The 7,070-nt window shown below is 33.9% G+C and overlaps 1 pseudogene; it reads right to left on the bottom strand.

Moving 5' to 3' along the window:
• Window positions 1–354: 354 nt before the first annotated feature.
• On the bottom strand, window positions 355–6,258 carry LOC138939553 (uncharacterized; annotated as a pseudogene).
• Between the last annotated feature and the right edge of the window lie 812 nt (window positions 6,259–7,070).

The following is a 7,070-nucleotide window of genomic DNA, read 5'->3' as shown; positions in this document are numbered from 1 at the left end:
AGATGTGTATATATTATGCATTTAGTTAATTACAAAATAACTCTATTTAGCTTTACGCCCTACTACTTTAAATATATAGCGACTTATTAAATATAATTTTTCTTAATATTAGAAACAATAAAATAAAAAAACTTTATAACAAATTTTTTTTGTTGGCGCAATTTTTTATATTATTATTTTTGTAGAATATTTTTGTACAACCTTTTTTGTTAAAATGTTTTTATAAGATTTTATTTTTAATAATTTATAATAACATTATTTTATGCAGATTAAATTAAAGTACAATAATATTGTTTTATAAATACGTATAACAGTTTTTCACAACTAGCACGTGCATTTGGCGCCTTTTTTTATTTATTTTTGAAAAGGTAATGCTCTTAACATATGACATATAGATCTTTCATTCTCGCTAATAAATGTATAAAATAGTTGCTTATACGGAAGATCATTAAGTAATATTGTACCGGAAGTAATATTATCGTCTGCATATAAAAATGTTTTCGAAGAAACTCCAAGATATATTATAAGTTTAGAACAGAGTCGTGCTTAATGTTGATAGCATAAAGTCTTCGCCATATTTCTAAAATTATAGACAGTAGGTACTAGTTTTTTAAAATAATTGTGAACTAATTTAAAATGAAAACATCATTGCTGTCTTGCTGGTCCAAATATCATAATGTTTCGTGGAATATGAATGAAAAAATGAAATTCTTGGGACAATACAATCAGGATAAAAATAATTAAATTGAAGAATAAATGTGTGTATTATACGACTCAACAAGTCGACAGATTCAAGATGAATTTTGTATGAAAGGCACATATTCAAAATTTGTAATATAATAGTTGAATATAGTTTTTATTCGTTGCAAAATATCCTCATTTTCACATTCCACATTATCCACTCATTAAATAAAATATGAGCCAATGTCAGAATCTGTGCAGCACTTTGACGTAATGTATTATCTGGAGTACTATGTTCACACAATATAAGCCCAGATGTATCTTTTCTCAGAAGTCCGAAATTAAAGCGAGAGAGAGAGAGAATCATTAAATTCATCGAAAGTGACAAGTTCGCGAACTATTATAAGATATGCCAATAATTACTTATTGTAATTATTACATCTTCTAATAATACGTGCATGCAATCTTGAGGCAAACATAATATCAAAGTTTGGGATGTCCATTAAAGGACTCTCTTTATTGACGCCGTATCGTTTTTGCCAAAACTTGATTACACGTTTTGGTACATTTGGTTGGTTAACTAAATAAATTCCGATGACTAAATTTATTTTATAAGTAAAAAGCGTCTTCTGAAAAATGCAATTTCAAGTCTTCTTGAGTTGCTAGACAAGTATGACATGGTCGGTACGATGCAATAGATTCCTTGAAACCTTCCAGAAGTGCTGATGCAGGAGTATCTCCAGCACAAAATAATACTAATCTTTTAAACGTTTCAAAATTTTTTTTAATATTGATTGTGATGCCGTCCATTTGTGATGATATCTGATATAAATCGTCCTAAAATTTTTCTAATTCCGCTTTTTTTAGTATCTCCGTTTTGATTACGGCTAATAATTGAATAGTATTTGCAATAAGGAGAACTTCAGCATCGATATTTGCGAGTGTTCATTTAAATATTGACAGTTTATGGGTTTTTACATTTGCTCCTAATGAGTTTGTGATTCCTCATAGTACAATAGATCCTCGTAGTACAATATAATACCTAAAGCATTTCGATTTTTCCAAAAAAATTCATTTTGTTTGTAATATAATCCATCTAAACAGTTTCTAGAACACCATTTTTACCCATTCTGAGATTTTCAACATTTGATCTTACCTCATCATTGCTTAAAAGGTTTTTTAAACTAGCTAAGAATGGAACTATGCAAGCGTGATTATATACTGTAACGAAATCTGCTGAATCAGTAGCGTAGTTTTTTTCCATACTAGACGGCTATTGATGACGTATTTTTGTGCATTTACCATATTATATTGTTTAACAAGCGCTTTATTCAATAAATATTTAGACTTAATTGGAGCAAACAACATAGCTGGATATTATTTTTTAAAAATTCTGAAAATAACCTTAACAAGTAAAAGTCTTGCGTCAGGATCAGCTTGCTGGCGAATTCGACTGTGTAAAAAAAATAAAGAAAGAAATTTAATATAATAATATCATTAATAACTGCAATTTCATATTTGAATCTAGTTAAAATATGTTTCAAAAGTTAGAAATTTATTTTTCGTATTATCATTCAACTATCATTGATGAATAACTTTCCAATAAATCTTTTACATCGTTAGCCACTAATTGAAGAGTAATATCAAATACTTTGCAAGTTTCACGTATATTAATGTAGCATAGCATTCCACTGAAGGTGAAATTTGACGCTAAAAGAAAAATTATTATAATTGCAATAAAATAACAAGTTATTTCGAAGGTAATAATCCTTATTCTTATTCTCGTTCTTTCTTATACTTACTTACATGAATGTATATTATTAAAAAATGAGGGGGTCAGTGCAAAACGTATAAGTGAGAATATTAAAATTTCTTAATGATCGGTATTTTTTTAAAAGACGCACTTTCTCTAAGAAAATATCTAATACTTGAGCTTAAAAAAATACATTTATATTCTTTTTGCACTTATCACTTCAGTTGTTATTAATGAAGTTTCAACTCATCTCATTATAGTTATCTATATTTTCTTGTTCACAATTTCGCTCATCGTTCATATGATCAGGTATGCACATTGATGTCCATTTTAAAATCTTGCTGAACATTCAACACATGCTCTCTAAGTGTTGGATGATTCCTATAACAATGTTGTTGAAATGATTTCCAGTTACGATACATCGCACCACATCCATAGTGATTACATTGAACTATAAATTGTGGTTCATATCGGTGATATCGAACAATATGCTTCATTAAATGATCATTTGATTCATATGTGAAAAAACACATTCTACATTTTATTCTTCGTAATTTAGGTTATGTCATGGTCGTTAGGTCAGGGCAGTTCAGATTTGCACAATATGATGATATGCAAAAAAAACTTTAGCGTATGAAATCTATCGTTATGATAAGCAATATTAATAATCATAGTAGATGAGACATCGATGGTAAGTGTGATCGAGTATACACACGGAACTCATCGAGTATCTTCGTGTGTTTGTTAGTCACGAACATGTATGCATGCCGATGCTCTTTTCTTCCAAAACAATGGAATTGCAACAATTTGGTAATTATTTATTACAGCGGACCCAGCTCCAATGATGTTGACCTTCATATATGTTGTCAAGGACATAATCCTGAGTAACTTTTTCTTATAACTTAATCGGAGGTCTCTTATAATTTTTGAAATATTAATAACTTTTTAATAACTTTTGAATAAACAATGACCGCCCATTAAGTTATAAGGAAAAGTTACTCAGGATTATGTTGTTGACAACATATATCAAAATCAACGATTTTGAAGCTGGGTCCGTTATAGTAAATAATTACCATAACTTGTTTTAGTTATTTTAAAAATAACACATTTCAATCATTCAATAACTATGCTCTATATGTGTAGTTATTACATACTTGTTACGCATTAAAAAGAACTCTGTTAAAAGTATGTAAAATGTTACTACAGAGAATTACACACGAAAAATGCATAAAAAGTATACGCTTGTTCTTAGAGTGCAGTAGGAGTATGAAAAGAGCCAGATAGCCCCCTAAAGACGTTATGACGTGAAGAGGGCACCGGTAGTTCTTGTAAGAATTCCCTTATCATATGCACGAGGAGACTGGCCGCCAAGAGATTGTTACTCGGTAGGAATCCGACACTACTCTTAGCTCACCCTTCAGAGCCAAAGGCGTCTTTTCGAAGATTCTTTTGTTGTAAAAAAAAAGGACACGATTACGATAACTACGGCCTCCTGTTTGAAAGGTCGTTTCTGGAAGCATTTTTGAAGAGAAACACGAGAAAAATAGTGAAAAAATTTTCCGACCAATAGTTTTTGAGATATATCACTTTAAAGTATTGGACACGATAAACGTTACAAACCGGAGTCAGTGACTTTGACCTTGACATATGTTTTGAAGATCACTGTCGCGAGTATCTTTCATGTGTAGCTTAGAATCGTGCAAAAATAACCCAAACCAAATTTTCGTTTCGAATCTAACCCAATCCATCCACACAACAATTATAGGGTGGACCCCGCTTCGCGTTGTAAAATATTGGGTTGAATAAAAAGTCATTGCGTATTTTTTGTATGTTTTTCAAAGTCATTTATTTATATAAAGAACATAGATCAATCAATGATATATTTTCCGTTTTGTTCGATTACCTTTTGCCATCTTTCGGTGAGCTTCATAATTCCCCGTTCGTAGAAGGACCTGTCTTTATTAGCGAAAAACTGAACAAGGTGCTGATTTACCGCTTCATCTAAATTTAACGTTATTCCACGCAAGGAGTTTTGAAGAGAGCGAAATAAAGTCTGACGGCGCAAGGTCAGGCGAGTATGCTGGGTGGGGCAACACATCCCATCTAAGCTCCAATAATTTTTGACGGATCGCCAAAGATGTGTGTGGTCTCGCGTTGTCGTGATGGAACACAACTCCTTTACGATTGACGAGCTCCGGACGTTTCTGGATGACAGATTCGTTCAAACTGTCCAATTGCCGACAGTACACATCCGAATTGATTGTTCGGTTTCTTGGTAGGAGCTCAAAAAACATCACACCCTTCCAATCCCACCACACTGAGAGCATAACTTTCTTCTGATGAAGTTCTGCTTTTGAAGTCGTTTAAGGCCAATCATTACGTCGGGACCAAGACCGTTTGCATTCCACATTGTTGTAAACAATCCAATTCTCATCACCAGTTATCATTCGTTTCAAAAAAGGATCGTTTTCTTCACGTTTCATGAGCATATCGCAGATGTTTATACGCGTCTTTGAGTTCATGAGGAATCCAAATATTGAGCTTGCTTACGTATCCCAGCTTCTTTAGGTGGACGTGAACATTTTTTTGACTGATCTTCAATGTTTCTGCAATCTTTCGTGTCGTGTAACGTGGATTTGACTTGATCAATGCTTTTATTTTGTCGTCATCAACCTCGGTGGGCCTTCCTGACCGAGGAGCATCTTTGAGATCAAAATCACCAGCGCGGAATTTCTTGAACCAGTTTTGGCACTGACGTTCTTGTAGAGCATCGTCACCGTAAACTTTACGCAATTTTTCACAAGCTTGACGCGCGTTCTTCCCTTTACGGAAGTAAAACAGTAAAATTTGGGGAAAATGCATAGTTTGGTCTTCCATCTTCAACTTGTTGTAAAATCTCCAAAACTCAACCAAATCGCTCAATTTTTTTTTAGAATGAAGCTTAAACCGTCAGCTGTTAAACGATATATGATAAACATATGTGTGAATGACTCTAGTATTGCCAAAACTGAACTAATGCCATCTGTTGCAAAAATACGCAATGACTTTTTACTCAACCCAATATATGCGTGGACACAGTGGGTTCCGCCTCCTTTACGGAAGGGTTCCACTTTCAAAAGGTATAACCTAATCCAAACCTATTTCTGAATTAAAACTAAAATTTGGTTTGAGTTACGTTATATAACCCAAACCAAATTTTCGTTTCGAATTAAACTTTAAATTTAAATATCTCAAAAATTATAAGAAACCGCCAATTAAGTTATAAGGAAAAGTTATTCAGGATCATGATCTTGACAACATATGTCAAGGTTAACATCGTTGGGTCCGTTTTTATAAAATTTTATTATCATGCCCAATAATTTAAAGTGAAATATCTCGAAAACTATTGGTCGAAAAATTTTTTTACTACTTTTTCCGTGTTCCTCGTCAAAAATGTCTTCAGAAACGATCTTTCAAATAAGGGGCCGTAATTATCGTAATCACTACCAAAAAGGTGTTAAAAACTTTATTGTGTCACCATAGGATTACAATTGTTTACACACACTTTTAGAGTAATCTTAAACATTATTATATTATCTTTTACTTATTCTATCTTATATTAACTTATCTTTAATCTCAATTATACATTGCCCTTATCTAACGGAAGCGTTCCGTTTGACCACGTTGATATTAACCACGGTCCCGATTGATCACGTTGATGATAACCACGGTCCCGATTGACCACGTTGATATAGACCACGTTTATATTGACCACGGTCCCGATTGACCACAGTCCCGATTGACCACGGATCCGATTGACCACGGTCCCGATTGATCACATTCATATTGATGACAATCCCGATTGACCACGGATCAATATCGTTACTGGGGCATGTACTTTGCAAGTTGTAAAGCGAGGTCCATCGTGCCTGACTGGCGGAGAGGATGCGGGAGAAGGACTGAAGGCTCCCCTTGCACCCCCCGCATGTGTGTGTGTGTGTGTTACATGGTTTTTCAATCGGGACCGTTGTCAATATAAACGTGATTAATCGGGACCGTGGTCAATGTCAACGTGGTCAATATCAACGTGGTAAATATTAACGTGCTCAATCGAGATCTTGGTCAATTTGAACCGTGGTCAGTTGGAACCGTGGTCAATCGGAACCGTGGTAAATATCACTGGGGTCAATCAGGACAATGGTCAATCGGGACGGTGGTCAATATCAACGTGATCGATATCAACGTGATCAATTGGAACCGTGGTCAATATTAACATGGTCAAACGGGTGCCACTCTTATCTAACACACACACACACACACACACTATCACTTGATTGTGCAATCAATAAACAAAAAAAAGAACAAGCAAGCTTGTCAACACAAAAAACATATATAGGAATGTAAAAATCTAAAGACAAAAATAACTATGATTTAGTAAAGCTTTGAATGTTTTGAATTTTAACGCTTCGTCTCAAAGCATACTAACAAGGGGAAGGCACGGGTTGGGAAATTCAGTTTGGGATCAGCCTTCGTGTGGTGCTGGGGAACCCTTAGGGTGTAAATATATTAAAGTCATAGGGCGCACTATCTAGCCAATTCCGAGAAAAAGCGTCTTAAAGTTTTCCAAGTTGCTTATACATAAGAAAGTTTTCTTACC

This window comes from Polyergus mexicanus, unplaced genomic scaffold (assembly GCF_030449975.1).
Source record: "Polyergus mexicanus isolate NDT 795.1 unplaced genomic scaffold, iyPolMexi1.0 SCAF_14, whole genome shotgun sequence".
NCBI lineage: Eukaryota > Metazoa > Arthropoda > Insecta > Hymenoptera > Formicidae > Polyergus > Polyergus mexicanus.
Note: the sequence above shows the minus strand (reverse complement) of the source record. Positions and strands in the feature narration are given on the sequence as shown.